This window comes from Melanotaenia boesemani, chromosome 16 (genome assembly GCF_017639745.1).
Source record: "Melanotaenia boesemani isolate fMelBoe1 chromosome 16, fMelBoe1.pri, whole genome shotgun sequence".
In the NCBI taxonomy this organism is placed as follows: Eukaryota; Metazoa; Chordata; class Actinopteri; order Atheriniformes; family Melanotaeniidae; genus Melanotaenia; species Melanotaenia boesemani.
The window spans coordinates 17,070,229-17,087,682 of record NC_055697.1 but is presented as its reverse complement, the minus strand read 5'-3'; the positions used below and the strand labels follow the sequence as shown (position 1 = coordinate 17,087,682).

General features: G+C 38.0%; 1 protein-coding gene across 6 annotated transcripts in view; it reads right to left on the bottom strand.

Moving 5' to 3' along the window:
- zgc:171482 (zinc finger protein) overlaps positions 1–14,961 on the bottom strand; it is a 63,899-nt gene extending 48,938 nt beyond the window's left edge. For 3 of the 6 annotated variants that reach the window (XM_042011137.1, XM_042011136.1, XM_042011138.1), the window contains exon 1: positions 14,383–14,959. The gene's annotated coding sequence lies outside the window, so the exon portion shown is untranslated. Of the gene's footprint in view, positions 1–6,452; positions 6,586–14,382 lie in introns of all 6 variants that reach the window. The other 3 variants (XM_042011134.1, XM_042011135.1, XM_042011133.1) reach the window with 3 other exon arrangements.
- Between the last annotated feature and the right edge of the window lie 2,493 nt (positions 14,962–17,454).

Below are 17,454 nucleotides of genomic sequence, written 5' to 3'. Positions count from 1 at the left end.
ATAACTAGATTATAATAGGACTGAACTGGACTGTATTATTAACTCTCTCATTAAAGTGCTCTGAGATTACTTGTTTTTGGCCCCTAGTAATTAAAGTGAATTGTATAGGATTAAGCTGATAATCATAAAGTAACATAATTCTTTTGATCTTAGGCCCTGCAAGCTACATTATAATTGTGGCACAATAACATTTATTAATCAAGAGAATCAAGATATTAAATTAAGGATTCACATTATGGAAAAATCAGGTTGCATGGTGATAAGGAGGATAACGAGACCCCAGTGTTTATTTGTCTGAACCTGGTGAATGGACTTACGAAGGAAACTACTTCTGGAGTTGCTTTTTTGGGCCAACCTGCAGCGCTTGCCTGAGGGCAACAGTTCAAACGTGAGTGTGGAGTCTTTCATGATCTGAGCTGCTTTGCTGTGGTAGCATAAGATAGTGATGTCTGCAGGGAAGGCAGTGGAGAGTCTGTTTTACTATTAAAGATAGATGGCAGTGGCAAAATTTACAAAGATAGAGATCATTTCAAGCTAAAAAAACTTTTTTAACTGTAAAAGACAAGCAAACAAAAACACACGGGCTAGTTCGAACTCATTTAATACAAGTTAAAATTGCTCTCAGTTGAAGGATTTAGATTGAAGAAGGCAAAACATTTCTGTTACTAACTGCTAAGTTAGCTAACAGAAGGTCCATTAGCTGTGATGTTGTTCTGCAGTGTAGTCTGCGGTGGCCAGGAAGTGCAAAACAATATTACATCGAGTGAAACACTTACATTTTCACGATACAAATTTACATGCAGTGAAACACTTTTACAAGTTTACCAAAACACTTTTACAAGTTTACCGAATCACAATTACATAGATAGGTGGTAAACCAAAATCTGTGATCCATCAGAATCTGTGACCACAGGGGGGCGGTGGTGTACATTTCTCTGCATGTATGTCTTGGAACATGAGCAAAGTTTAACACTTTTATTGAAAACACATTTCTGATAGCTATCAGAATGTGTTACTTTACTGTACCTGCATTATAATGAACTCAGACGTCAACAAAAATGTTTTCAAGACTTTGCTTGTCTTCTTGTCTTCTTACGTGCAGAGGGCTCCCTGCACTCACAGATTCCGATGGGTCACAGATTTTGGTAAAACACTTATCTTTGTAATTGTGTTTGGGTAAACTTGTAAAGTGTTTCACTGGATGTAAACTTGTATTGCAAAAATGTACAAATGTTTCACTCATAATATTGTTTTGCACTTGTCAGTTAATACACGACACATTATTAAGGCAAACATCCTAACTTAGTGATTGTCAAGTTACTGGAGTTATCAAATTATTAAAGTGATTGTGTAGACAGCATAATGTTATATGCTGTATCAGATGATGGCACTTACCTGATTATGGAATATCAGTTGAACACAAAGAATTTTCTCTCCAATACTCTGCATGCATCCATATGTAGGCTACTTGTATATATAATCTATGTAGTTCTTTGACATGTGCACATGTTTGAAAAAAAAAATGAAGTGGTTGAGTGGTGGAAGACCTATCACGCCAAGACTTAGGGCAAATGTTTGCCATATGATACCCAACTGCTCTCTCCTCATGAAGTATAAATGAAGGATAGCAGCAGCGTGTAGTCTGTTTTACAGGTGTTTAAGCTCCCACAGCTAACGCTAAGAACATAGACGTTGCCATGCTCAACAAAGCACAGATGTTTTGAAAATAACAGAGAGTTTGAGACTTATGTCAGTCCCTTTGTACATAAATAGCCATGCTTTTACATTTCTACTGTGCATGTCAATGCGTCAGATCAAATTATTAAAATGATCTGATTCCTCACAATTATTGGATTTGTACAGTTGTGTAAATGGGCTAATTAACATGTATAAGTCTGTTACTGTCTTCTTAAACCAAATCTGACACTTAATTACCCAGTTTTTTTTATTTCACAAGTCCACAAGTCAGGTCTGCTGATAGTTTATGTAAAAATTTTTCTTTTTAAAATTTAGCCCTAGATAAATGTGCAGCTGACTAAGTCATCATCTAATTATTGCAACTCTTAGGGGTCCTTTAGACTTTGATATTTTAGCGACCTTTAAATTTAGTGGAAACCACATTGTGTAAATGAGACATAATAAGCTTTGTTTCAATGATGGTATGGTGCAAGGGTGCCCAAAGGACATTTTATTACATCTAACTTGCCAATAAGACATCAAAACTATTTTGAGTCTGTCACACTTTAAAGATTGGCACACGCCTCAGTGACACACTCACCTTGTCAGTGTACATGTCGGGGAAAAGGTAAAAATAAAGTTGTGGAGAGCTTAACAAATGCAGCTGGTGGAAGAGGATATGTGAAGAGTAGGTGAGATGGGTTTGGTCAACAACCCGTGTGACTCATGATTAAGATCCTTTTACTGCCTTTTAATGGAGAGGTGTGGTTATTCTAATCCCTCAAAACCCATTTTCTACCTCAACACATCCCAACCTTCCCCTCTGCATCTCTTGCTTTGCTTTTGCAGATCAAATCTGGATCTCACTGAGGTGTTTAAACAGGAATTCCACAACAACTCTCAATTTTATCTTGAGATGAGGAAATAAAGCTCCCGACTCTATGTACACACACTGTAAAACTGTACAGCACAAGTACACAGGTATAACAACTATACTTGGTTATCATTTCGTCATCATTTCCAAACTCTCTGAACTAAAAGCTGCACATAAGCTCTGAGAATTTCCATTCTGTGTATCCATGCCATGCAGTTGTTGTTAACTGGGAGCAGGAAGAGAAACTAAGGACATCTGGTAGGTGGACTGAAATCAAAGAGAAGATGTGGGTGATGCATAGAATACTCAGCAGGGCTCAGATAAAGACTGCCTATTTGTAATACAGGTTGTCATGATAAAAATATTAAAAATCTCTGTTCAAATGAGGACAGACATTACTATTATATGGAAACAGTTTTTTAAGTTAGACACAAGATGGGGGGGGGGGGGGGGGGGGTTGAGCTGTAGCAAAGACATGAAAGCCTAAAGCATCTGAAAAGGAGATGAATCTTAAGGGGATTCTCTTTAAAGACCACATCAAGAATTTAACATAGACATGAACTGTGAGCTCCCCCTCAATATCTCAGCCTCTGGCCCACCATTTAATAAATCGCTAGTACTAAATTGGAAGAGGCTTTTTGTTCTTTTATAATAAATTCAACCACCGAGGCTGTTTTCTGTCGCCTGGGCTTAAGATATTAATTATGCAGTAATATTACATGCAACTAGATAGTGTTGTACTAAATGAGAGCCCCATTGTTATTGACAGAAGCATTGTGGGATGATTAAACCCAGTGGGAAACTTCAGAGACACAACTCCTATTACAAACCTATTGTGAGTTCTTTTATGGCCTGAAAACACACTTTTGTATGTGATTAAAAAGCAGTTATAAAAAATGTGTCCCACTTTACAGAGGAGGAGACTTAGAGGGAATGATTGGTAAAGACAGAGGGAACATCAGGCAGTTTGGGGTTGCACGACTGCTTTTAAGTTCCTTTCCTCCTTTCATTTCTGCTCTACCAGGGGGGTGGTCCTTGTGAACTGAGCTTTCTGCTAACCATTTTTCACTTTCTGGCTGCATATTTTATACAACCTCTAACTAATTTGAAATAACTTGCTGTTGTGATCTAACTGTCAACTTATGCATACAGTTGATGAAATACTGATACCAGTCTGTGAGCCAATGACCTGAGTCACGTGTGAGAATAACAAGGGATTCGGTTACAAGGTTGATAAAATGGAGCCTCATTCCACAAAGGCACTCTGCCATGCCACTTTGATGTTGCACATTACTTTTTTGTTTTTTTCTGTTTTGCTTCAGGTAATGTAATATTTCTGAATACTGTCTTCCTTTCATCTGCCTCCCTCCAACACACACTCCCAGATATTTATACCCCTCCTCTTTGGACAATTGGACAGAGATACAAAACCATGGGACCAAAGTCCTTAACAGGGCTGAACCCAGAGTCTAAATCCAAATCCTAATTCATTCAGTTTGCACTGTGAGAGCTTTCTGTGCACTGTTCTTGACAAATACTGCAAAGTGAATGCATGCACAACCCAAAACACAGCCAGGGAAACACAGGGGTGTTACAAGAGAATCTAAAACTAAGAACTAAAGACTGAAAAACACAAAAATACAAAGAGTTGAATGTCTTCTAATGTTGTGTTCATTATACTGTGTCAAACCAAGACAATACATTTCAACAAGTAAACGGTGTGTGCACCATAGAATGTTAGACCCTTAATTCCAAGATTAGTCATACGCTCTTTACCATGCATTTTGGTATGTTATAACTCCTTTTACTCATTGATCGCTATGCTCCAAAATTAAATTTTTGACCCTGATTCTCTATCCAGAAGTTGGAGCATCATGATATCAACAGTCAAAACCAGTGACACATAGTCACACTGTGCTTTTCATCTTTCTGCCTCCCTTTTCCCGTCTCTTCTTCCTCCTTTCTCTCTCAGTGGCCCTAAGGGCAGGGATTATTCATGAGGAGGAGTGTAGACTAGACTTATCTACTCTCAGGAGAGAAGAGCAGATTCACTACAGTATTATGCACCTTACCATTTAAATAAGTAGAATGCAACTTAGACACACTCATTCCTCTGAGGGATAAAAGCTGAATTGGTCTTTTTTTCATTTAGTTGGACATTAATTATTTGCTCTCTTGCCAAAGAGATGATGACCTCTTTGAGAAGCAGTAAATAAATAAAGCTCTGCAACTAAAAGAAAAAGGTTTAGTCGAATTTTTTTTTATATATTCTTTAGACAGTTCTTACAATAAGAATCACCTATCAAAAATGAACCAGCTAACCTGATATGACCCTGCTAGGATCAGGAACCACTTGTTCAGACATTTTAAGGAACTTAACTTTAGATACGATTATAGGCAAACTGAATTAAACATTTCTAAAAATATAAGAAAAACAACTACCAATGAAACTTGGCAGATGCTGAGCCTCACATCTTTTAATGTTCACTCGACAGATTTCCCACACAATTCAGCAATCTGACCTCTTTTGTGAGGTTTTAGAAGCTCAAGCCAGCTGCCACAGTTGCATTAGATGCTTCTACATCCTGGACTCTTTTGTGCAATTTAGGGTTCAACATTTTACCCAAGGAAACTTGGACATGTGGGCTGGTGGAAACCTAGTTTACCGAAATGAAATACCATGCTCTTGTACTGCGCTATCTTTCGGTGGAGCCATTTTTGTAATGGCAACCTTGTATCTGCCAACACTGACAGCAGAACGGATATCTGGACTGATGACGTTAGGCTGTGGCCCACAGTTACCGATAAAGGTATTTTATCTGTCAGTTTTGAAGTTGTTTTGTTTTTCATGTTAGTTAGATGTTAGTTACAACAATAACCAGAATAGAGAAAGGAGAAACAGGGGGAAAAAGTCCACTCACCATTCCTCACCATCCCAGTACTGTAATACGTTACTGCACTAGCTAGATTGTTTAGTTGTACGTAGTTGCAGTAGTCCATCACTGCACACCAACGATCCTAATAAATCCAATTTATTGTTGTAAATGCACTTTCAATGTGGGACTGTTATGAGCGATGTGGAACATCATCTGCCTGCACACAGTGAAACGGTGCATATGTGTATTACTCTTGAGCATGTACCAGTGGTTATGCCAATTTCATAGCTGTCCTCTGAAAACTAGAACAAAATTATTTCTATGAACTGCGGGGATGTCAGCATTATCACAGCATCATTCAAAGTGTAACAGCAACTTCATCAGGTTTTCTAAAATGGACATTTTTCTGATCTGCTGTATGTTCAGTATCTTCATTCGAAAATACATTTCATGTGTCACCTTCTAACAATATAACACATCCTGCAAATTTCACGCTTTTACTATCTATGAGGTTATAACTTGTTTTTTTTTCCTTGTGTGGCCGGCCGGTGCTTAGTAACATTTCTCAATACCTATCTCCCAAATTAGTATCGCTTGGTTCTTTACAGTGTCCACAGACTAAAAGACCATTAAGTGTCTGTCAGTGAATAAATTAGTTTGTCCATGACTGGTGTTTTCTTGCCTTTCTTGCAGAACAAACAAACTTACAGACCCTCAGATACATTTCTTGTATGATGGTTAATAAAACATTTTCTCCACTAAATGTTTATATACGATGAACAATTTTAAAAGTATCCAGCGATTTCACCTCTAATAAAAAAACAGTCACGAATTGACCCAAACACAAAACCCAAAGGACACATCTTTTGCCTCAGATAATGAACCACTACACAGTGATCTGTATTAGCTCCAGGATTTAATGTATTTTTCTGTTGCTCGTGTCCACCTCACAATCAAGCTTCATGAAATCCAGTGTTGTGCAATCTTGCTGACAAAGATAAAATCAAACAGCAGCTTTTACATACCTCCACCTCAGCAGAGAAAACATTGATTTCTTTCTACCAAGCCCATAACAAAACTGTTTTTTGTCCAGTGACTTCATGCTGTCTGTCAGTCTAATGAAGATGGTTTGTCTCTTCTTGTAGTTTATTGATGCTGCTGAAAGACAAAAAGCTGTTTTTATTCAGGGCAGAAAATAGATCATTGTGGATTAAACCAATAAAATGCTTCAAAAGCACTTAAGTGCTGCTCATGCTTTGTTTTTAAAGTGGGTGGGCAGTTAAGGCCAAAGCAGTTTGTAAAACAAAGCATCACTTGTCACCTCTCTTTATCTGATTTATTTAGATTTTATAACCTCTTTGCCTGTTCAAGACCTTAGTATTCATGAGGGTACTCTGGTAATTTTATCTCTGAAAATATCTCCCAGCGGACCATTAGTTGTTAATGGTATTAATAAAAGATCTACTGCTTTAGGCCACAATATGGACTTATTAGAGGATGAAAGAAGACCATTATCCCGGGCAAAGTTGGGTTCTCCCGGTTTAACTGAGCACATCTCCGCCTCACTGTGTCTATCAGTAACAGACTCCTAGGCAAACTGAGTTAATGGTGGGAGACAAAAGGCGGCCCAAAGTTTTAATGGGCGGCTGTTATGTTACTGTAACATATGGGGAACGCTATGCTGGATGGCAGCAAAACTGTTGGGGTCTATTTTTTCCATTAGCAACTAATTGCACTGTTTTTATACAAGACTAAATTTACCCAGCTGTTCATCTGTTCTTTGTGACTTTCAAGGACATTTTTTCTTGTTCGGACTTTTTCATTGAAAGTGGAAAAACAATAACTGACCTGGTTTTGCAGATGACCCAAGATGTTGTAGTACTGATAAATTATAGTCAGGCCTAAAATAAATGCTAAAATAAATGAATGAAGTAGGATAAGATAAGCTACAACATGTTAAAAAAAACCTGTTAAAAAGTAGTTAACAATTTACTTACAAAAGGATTGGATTTTTAACATAGATCCTAATAGATTTTTCTTTGACTTTCATAGAGTTTCCTTGAAATATGCTGAAAAGTTGTGTTGTGGTTGGCTGCCATTAACATAATTGTGCCATAGACAACAAGAGATCATTCCTAAACTACTGAAAAGACACAAAAGCCCAGAAAGCTGTGATAACTGGCCAGCAGCCATCAAACGTGTCAGTGCTGACGGTACACCTTGGACTCCTTCAAAATATTCAACAATTTGTTAAGATCACTTTGTGACTGGTGAGTAAAACAATTATTACGATATGACTGTTTAAAACTTATGGTTGTATTTGTATTATGTGCCAAACTAGCATGACATGGCTGGTTACAGTAACAATAACAAACGTCTCTTGGTGGTTTTTGTGATGTTCTCAATGTTGGATTCAAAGGTGGATAGACATATGGGCATTTCTTCAGTCCTACTGCCACTAGCTTTGCCTCTTATATTTTCCTAGCCTTGACACTGAGGGTATGAAAATAACTGTATGACATGGATAATTATATACGGAGAAAACTTAAAACTATGAGAATAAGTTGCACACTTCAACACGGGCACTTGTGTGATGCATCGTTTGTTTTCACTGGCAAGCTGTTCTTGATTACATGACCACCAGGCTGTGATACAGGTTTGAACCTACCCGTGGAGAGACGGGGATAATTTTGCCATTACAGCTTTAACTAAAAACGACCAATGCCATCAATCACTAGCAGAAAAATAAATACAATGGCTTGGCGGATGTCTGTACTCTTTGAGTGCTTCTAGTTGTTTGTTTATAATCATACAAAACACTATCTTTGCTTGATATGGAATATAAACTTCTTAAAGAAGTATTATCCTACTTGTTGACCTTAAAAATATGCATTTCTACTAGTTTTGATGGCACAGTGACATTTATGGAACTGTCGTTATCCTGATAGCCTCTCCAGGCTAAGAAACCATAATTAACAACTTTTGCTTCTGGGATGTTGCATCACGTTACAGCTGAGTTTTGTTTTATACACCACGTTGCACTCCAGCAGCTGAATATCAACACACTGGCCGTTTTGAACGTGCACTGTGGCTGATTCAGCAAAGAATTGCAGGAAGACATTAAAAGAGAGAAAAAAGCTAGAAAGGGACAGAGCAAGAGATAAGACAAGATTCAACATATGCCAAAATTCAGTAATTCTTCTTTAATTCCCTCTTTTTTTTTATTTCTTAAAAATGTTCAGTGGTTGACAGGTCTGGACTACAGTCAGGTGTTGTCAGCACCTGGGCTTTTTCACAATTGAGTGCTGTTGAATGTGGTTTGGCATTGTGATGTTTGAATTAGCAAGATCTTTGCCGAGAAACCAATTGTCTTAATCTGAGCATACGTAACCCTCAAAACCTCATTATATCCACACAAAACTCAATATAAATGGGTTTCCCAGTGTACAGGATTAAACACAGCTATATAAATATAAAGACTTGTTGTAAGCAGTGAATGAAACTGAAATCAAAACGCCTACTGTGAGACTAATATACTCACAGCTGGGGCTCTGATCCCAATGAAAATGTATTTTCCAAAATCCGAACAAAATCTCAGTTTTGCTGTATTATACTGTGTTGCCAAATATAGTACCTATCACATTGTCAGATAATGGCAGAACTGATAAAGGCAGGCTTTTCACAGGGCAAAATGCACCTCATCACAAGAATTAGACTGAGCTTCAGAATGACACCTGAAGAATGAATTTAATAAGGTAATAATAAGAGGAAAGACAAGAATAGTAAAAGAAATCAGGCACATAATTGCAATATGAAAATCTGATGTGACAAAAGCCAAATAATGCTTTCCTAAATCATATCTTTCACGCCTCCTTTTCTCTTTTTGTCTGCATTACTGAACCAACATGACTCCAGACAGCTTATTACTGATATGATATTTTCTTTCTCACTAATTAGCAAAATAAGCTTCTTGTTCTATCCTACCAAAGGCTAATCCAATGCAAATAACATGATGTAATTCAATTAAATACCCCTCCCTAAAAGAAATTTAGTAGTTTGACTGCAAAACAGGTGTATACGTAGTTATAAATAGTAGAAAGCAGCTGACAGTGAATGGTGTATTTTGTTCCTAAATGAACATGTCAACAAGTATTAAGGTCAGTCAGGGCTTCTGTTGTATGTGTGTTATGCTCGGTACATTATTAAATACTTGTTTAAGTGTCTGTGTAAATGTTGCTGTTCCTGCAGGACAAAGATGTGATGATACTCCTTTGTATGGGATGTCTGTGTCTGTGTGTCTGTGAGTGCAGGTTTTCTTTTTTCCTGTACAACATTAAAGCTTTCAAATAAACTCATGATTTATGGTATATGCATGGTCAGCTGCATAACCAACTGTGTAACTGCACCAGAATAATTACCTAGGGGCCAAGTCAGCTACACACATACATTAACTGTAGTAATGATAAATTCTGGGTATTTTTTTTTACCTTTACAATGTAGAGATTTTTCTTCAGTGTTGACACAAAACAGCTGCAATGCAATCTAAAACATAATTGCCAGCATCTGTTTGAAAAAGGACTTTTCTGCCACTCTCAGGCTTAGTTTAAGTGTCTGACAAGATAATGGATAGGATTCTTATAGGGACAGACACGTGTGTGACATCTGATAGAGGTCTTGCTCAAGGAGAAGTCCCTCTGTGACATCTTGAGGAAGGTGTTCTACAGATATATACAAGAACTCCTGTCTAGACTCTGTACAAGCCTTGCAGACTACTGTATTTGCAGTGGCCATGTTAACTAGACTACTGCCACTTGAACACGAGAGCAAATCATACAGTAAATAATCTTCTCTAGAGAAATGAATTTCCACGAGCACACAGACCTGCTGCAAAGATAGTGGAGGCACAATAATTGTATTATAACTTGGAGTTATCTGTTGGACTTTGCATTTGACATAAAAGCAAGCCAGGTTCATAATAAAACTCTAAAAGATGAATGAACCAATCAATCTGTGAAAGATCTTTCAGCATGACTGGCCATGATCGGTCTTAGTTTAACACAACACAGCAGCCTCACTACATTAAACAGGAAAGTTGTTCGCCTGCTGCAAAGTATCACAGATCTACATCAATCACTGATAAAAAAAAACATTTTTTAAAAGCAAAAAATAGTTTTCCTCCCAACTGCTGTAAGGTGTGAGGTAGTCTATGTATTTTTCTTCCACTGCTATCCTTCACGTTAAAGTGAGCTATAACACAGAACATCCATAACACATCAAAGCAGCCAAGATGGAGAGATTTATTTCCTCATGCTGTCCCGATGTGCTTCTGGTAGGTTTTAGGGTAAGTGCAGGGATTCCGAAAACTTCTTACAATTTTTTTGAAGGCAACACACACCAGTCCTAATTCATGGGCCAAACGAATGTGCACACTGATGACAAAGGTGACATCATGTCTGGTTGCTTCCTGAGGAGGGGGGGAGAGGAGGGGTGGGGGGACTTCTAAAGTTAATCTGTAATTATCTCCTTCAAACAGGCTTCACCTCAGAAGTAAACTGCTATAAAACCATGATTTTATTAATTGATCTCCACTCTGAATCCAATCCAGTCTTTACTTTCCGGCATTACGTCACATGTGCACCCACTTACATACAGCAGTTTTGTGTGAATTAGTAAGGGTAGAAAGCTTGTGTGTGGGATGTCAAGAGTGGTGGGGGTCAATGTTTTATTGAGAGCTGACAGCTAACTTTAATATATAAAAAAAAGATAGAAAAGTGTTTGTTCAGTATACTGATTATATTTCTCAAGTAGAATTGTGAAACAGGTTACAGAAAGTTCCCTTAAAGACAATCAAAAGGTAAATGAAAAGACATATATATATATATATATATATGAAAATTGAATAAATTAATAACAAAAACCTTGTAATCAAAGAAAATCTAAAATACTGACAAACAGCACATCCCGCCTACCCAAAGCCTACATCCACAGCTACTACCTGATTCAGCCACATGAACTCTGTTCTTGTTGCCCTTTCAGAGAAGACAGTGTTTGTTTATCTGCTTTTTGATGAATATTTTATAAAGCCAGAGGCCAACAGTCTTTATACACATAGTCAGAAATCTGTGATAAACACACCACCTACTGTCTTCAAAGATGTCATGTGCCTGTATAAAAAGTATGATACACTGCACTGTGGTCTGTGTAAAAATCACGTAAACACACTTTGACAATCAGAAATATGTTTTTGATATCTATGAGCTTGCATCACACAAGTACTTGTACATGCACATACACACACATAGAGGTATGATCTAAATAGGGCATGACCTTGCAGCATTCAGCATATAAATAGTCTATATAAAGTCTCTGTCTATGCCTCTTCAAATGACTTCTATTGCTTTGGAGTGACTTTTTAAGCAAGTCTATTAAGCCTGACAAAAAACATAACCTATTTGGGCAATTATAGAGGGAAAGAACATGTTTTGTATCTGATAAGCATGTTACTTTTCCCTGATTTACTAATGTATCCGTAACACCCCTCTCTTCTTCTCTTATTCCCTCTCATCTGGCAGCAGGCCAGTTTCCAACCAGGGTGATGGAGCAAAAGAAAATTGATTTCTAAAGTGCTCTGTCTAATATGCCCAGATATGAAATATGCAAACCGCTTATTAGGCTAACACTGATATTAACATAACACGATAACTGTGTCAGGATATATATGAAGATGTTGCTCTTGTTGTTACTGAGAGATACTTGAGAGAGTCTGAAAATGATAAACTGCTACTTGTCTAAGAAATAATAATAAAAAAAGTTAAACAATCATATCTGTTTTTGAGCGGGAAAAACGCACAAAAAGCTATTTAGATAAGGCTGACATCGGGTTGCCTTAAAAATATTCAATATCTTGATTGTGTAGCCATTCATAGCAGCTGCATCCACATTAGTAATTATGCAGCTATTAATGAATATACACTACGAAAGGTCAAACAGTCCTCACACTGATGTACATGATACACAGAAAGACACACACACACACAAAAACACAGATGCAGATGCACCGATGCAAAGATGGCACACTGTCAGCAGAAAGGTCATAGCCCACCGTGAGTGAGGAAAAAAAAGGATATTTGAAGATGATATGCTGCCTGTTGCTATGGAGCGCTTCTCCAGGAGAACACACACACAAAGACACACACCTACTCACAACGCTCTATCAATCTTAAAAAGGCAATCACATGCTGGTGAGCATGACCAAATACACACACGCTCAATCAATCCTTGTCCTATTACAGAAAGCGAGGAAGCCACAGCAACTTTTCAAGAGCATTGCAGCTTGAGTTATTGAGTCCAAACTCATTGTTTGTGTCTTTCTTTGCCAGCTCATGATGTTTGTGTGTGTGTGTGTGTGTGTGTGTGTGTGTGTGTGTGTGTGTGTGTGTGTGTGTGTGTGTGTGTGTGTGTGTGTTTGTAAAAGGAAAGTGTGTACTTTTCAAGAACAACATTGCTTCTCTGTTCCTTCAGGACTTGGTAAATTATGCCAGTCAGTTAATCAGATCCTGCCTCAGAGACACAGACAGAGTGCAGGAGCACAAAATGGGCTAGTGTGCACTAGTGATGGCTAAGATAGTACACAGCATAGCATAGTATACAGTTTGGAAAATAATGAACTGAAATAAATACAAGCAAAATAAACTAGTATCAATGTGATTACCTACCAGCCCTATTTATAATAATGGCATTGCTATTTTTCTTTTTCAGCATAATTTGTTCAAATCACAGTTCTTAATCTTTAGTTCAGAACTGTGATTTCTTCAGCTAATGTTTAATTTAAAATTTCCTCTAATTTTCCACCCAGGTGGATCTACTGTACATGGTGACTGTTCTCTTTTAGCTTGCTGGGCTGTGTGCAGTACAGTAAAAGTCAGCACGGGCAGAATTGATCACAGCACTGAGGATCACTTGTGCTGACTTGTGATCAATAACTGTATGTAAACAAAGCATGAAAGCTCTGGGCTGCTTGAATATATGGAAGACTTAAGTGCATCTCAGTGGAAAAAAAACACAGAGTGCAGCCTGTGGAGAAAAAAACTAGTTCCTTGTCTGAGAAATAAAATGACGGCTGTCTGTAATGACATTCATAAATTCAACTGTGTAAATTGATGACAGTTTATTACAGTGTGTCTGTGGGTCAATCATGGGCAGGCAAGGGGGTGCTTTAAAAATACCATAAGCTGGTGTCATTCTGCCACAGACACATAGGCTGACTGGTCATTCCCAAAGTGACAGACACCAATAAGGGGGCTCTGAGAGGGTTGGCTAGGCAGCACTGAAACTTGATACTGAATCAATTCATATAATATCAGACATGTTCCTCATTTTTTTTATTTAACACAAAGTAATTGTTGAAGGTGGACAGAGCTTTTGGTTTGCAGTGAAGGAAGTCGTCTAGCAGAATTCCAACTGTCTGTATTCACTAAAAAGTGAGCTAAAGGTAAAATGTTTAATAAATTTTTTGAACGCCAGAAAATTAGAACAATATTTAGACCATCCATTAATAATTCAAGGCATTTATCTATCTAATAGCACATATTCGCTTGTGGCTCACTTTCAAGAGGAGGTTTCGGCTGATTTACTGTCTCTACTGTCTCTGCTTTACTGTCTGATTTAGCAGTAAATGTCTCTTTGGTTTATACACCAAAGTAAAGATGAATGGAGAATCACTTAAGAATAACTGATGTTATTTCAGTCTTATAGTTCCTCACAAACTTTGCAGGGGTTTGCTCTAATTTGGACTACATGCGGGACTCATTTCACGCAAAGGATAAATACAACATTTTACCAATCCCACGTGAAACGGACTGTCTAAAAGTCAAATAACGAGATTAATACAGCTCAGTAATTCATGTCTTGGACCAACTGTGAGTATTTCACATCAGTTCTGAGTCCATCTCTCACCTTGCGCAGAGGAACTGACTCCTCTCCAGGAAACCGACAACCATCCGCCAGCTGCCCGTCTTTAATCCTTTAACGCACCTGTTCCCTAAAAACTCCACAGGAGTCAGTGATGCTCGGTGCAGAAATGTTGCTTATTTCTCCTTATTTAAACAAAGAAGTCCCTTCCGAAAAAAGCGAAAAACAAAAACAAAAAACCCTAGAAAAAAACTCCTTCGCGCTGCTCTCTCTGTCGTGATGCGCGTGTCCTCTGGCGACTTCTATGCTCCGTTAGTATCACGGAGATAAAAGGAGGGACTGAGCCTTGTTGATACCATTAACTCCAACCAAAAGGCACAAAGGAGGGAAAAGAAAGTCAAACACAGAGTGAGATGTCCCAGTGTGGAGGAGCATGAGGAGGGGGATGGAAGTGTGAGCTGCAGCCTTCCTTCACCGGGATGAATGAAGGACAGAAAGCGCTCTGAGCGTACACGCCGTGTGCGGCGGTGTTCACTGAATGCTCGATTTGTTCAGTGAGTGAGTGGGAGCACTGGTCGAGTGAGTAGGTCTCTGCACCCACATGAATTAAATCTTACATAAAATGGACAGAGACGGACGAGGTTCCTAATTTTTTGGGGTTCTAATGATGTGTTTACTTATCAAAGTGTCTGCTCCGGTTCGCCCCGCAGTCACCTGTTTGCGCTCAGCTGCACTTTTAAATGTGCTGTAATTTAAAAGTGATGCATCTGCTACGCATGTTTACAGTCAGACTCGTTGCTAAGCTGAATTTTACAGTAATGCGCAAAAAAATCTTGATCCAGCCGTCATTTCTTTGCATTATGCTTCCAAGGAGCCAGACATTCTTTTAATCATTTAAAGTGGTCTTGAGCAATAGTTCTCCGGCTTTCTGAAGGTCTTTAAACGTTTTTCCACTAGCTGCGTTCTTTGAATTGTTCAGTCCTATAAACCTGGAAATTTAAAATTTGATTTTTTTGTTTGTTTGTTAAGCCACTTTACAACAATGGATCTTTCAAGCAATTACAAGAAACCTAATTCAAGGAATAAACCAGCGTTGCAATTTAGCTAAATATCTGTTTTTAGAGTTGTTGAGCATTGTGACTGTTATTTTAAAAACGAAAGAAAGAAAGAAAGAAAGAAAGAAAGAAAGAAACAAACAAACAAAAATACATACAAAAAGAAAGAAAGAAAGGTAACAGTTTGACAGACGTATTATAGTATTTTTTGCCCCAACAATTAATTTCTAATGCTGAATTGGCATGGTGTATCCTAAAGTTAGTTGATGAAAGTAACATCCAAACATCAATGTGGGGACCAGGAGGCAGGTTTTTTCCCAGCAGAGCTTTTTCACTGTAACAAAATGAGTATTATTACTCACTTTACCTGCCACTTTGTCCTGATGTTTTTGCTGACTATTCTATTTATCTAGCAAATTAATGACATCTTCTGTAGTGTCAAGGTAAATTAAATAGTTCGAAGCTTGCCAGTGTCTGCCAAACCACTTTAGACTTCAACACACTTGAAGTACATGTCAGTATCACCTTTGTCTTGTGGATAATAGAAACATATAATTAGCTATGGCACCTTTTTTCACAGTTAACCTGGTTAGTTACCAGGGATTTATCCTTTATTGCACCAGCAATTTAGGTTACTAATTAGGCTGTGGTATTTCCTTTAGATACTGAACTAATGTTAATGTTAATAGTCCCTCATCACAAATCAGTTGCTAGGTGTAGAAGTTACCAATTAAACCTTAGCAGAGTGATGTGTTGCAAACATAGAGTGGAAGCAGCAATGTGTTTGTGGCAAGGCATAAAACAGTTTCCATAAACTACCCAGAATTATACATCAGTTCATACAAATGCATTGAAGCCATCATATAAAATTGGAGAAAGACTTAGCAGGCTCATTTGCGTTATCATTGCATTATTGAGGAGCTAAAAGCAAGGTAAGACAGTTCACAAGAGAAGCATCATTCACAGTGTGTCTCAATGCACCCAATTCTAAACACAAATCTGCTGGAGTGAAACACTTGGGTTAAAACTAATTGACTCTTTATATGATAATTTTCTAATTGTTGCAAATGAGCCCATATTTTATGCAGAATTGTTTCAATATGAGATTTGACTGAATAAACCTTTTCCTTATAATCCCAATCTAACCAAGACGACATTACACAGCTGCCAATAAAAGTCCAGCTCACACAAGCCCAGTGTTTGGTGCCAGAATGTTTTCCACAGCCAACAACCCCTGATCTATCAAAAACAGCATTAATTCTCTGCGACTTGCAAACTGTTCCTAAAGCAATCACACGCAGCAAATTTAGAGCTTAGCTGAAAAGAATGAAATTGCCATGCCCCTTTTGTTATAGTTTTTCTGTTCGATTATCCCGAGTCTTTTTTGAAATGCCATATTTTCTCTCTTATGTATGGATGTGTATTCATTCTGGGAGAATAGGCGCCTATTACATGCTTTCAGAGGCTGTGACAGCAGCCCTCAGTGAGGAAGCCAAACACTTCACAGCTCAGACAATGTACCCAGGCAGACATGCACACACATAAACACAAGCATGCACTCACATTCAAATACGCATGAGCCCGTTGACACAATGCACATTGACATGATGAAAGGGCCAATTTATCAAACCACCAGCCAAAGCAGGCCTGAGGACGTGTAGTGCCAGGATTAGTCTGGAGAAAGAGGACAGGATGTGTCCATGTGTGTTTAACTCTGAGTGACCTTTTTTTAAATGTATATTTTTTATTCTGTTTTGGGGGGAATCAGACATTTAACTCAGTTCTTTAAATGCAATATGGATTTTTGGCTCATTTTCTAAAGCATCACCTGTTGATTGTGGCTGCATGATGGGAAATTATCTCTCATTCGACTGTCAAATGCTTTAATGAAAAAAAATGAAAGTGTGAGCATGACTTTGTTAGAGACAGTGTTAAACAGAGGGAGGGAAATTACATCAAGGTCTGTCATTATGCTGCAGGATCAATGTTCACTAACTGAGTTTTAGGATTTACAAACCCAAACTAACCCACTATTAGAAAGCTGCAGGGCAGAGAAAAAAAG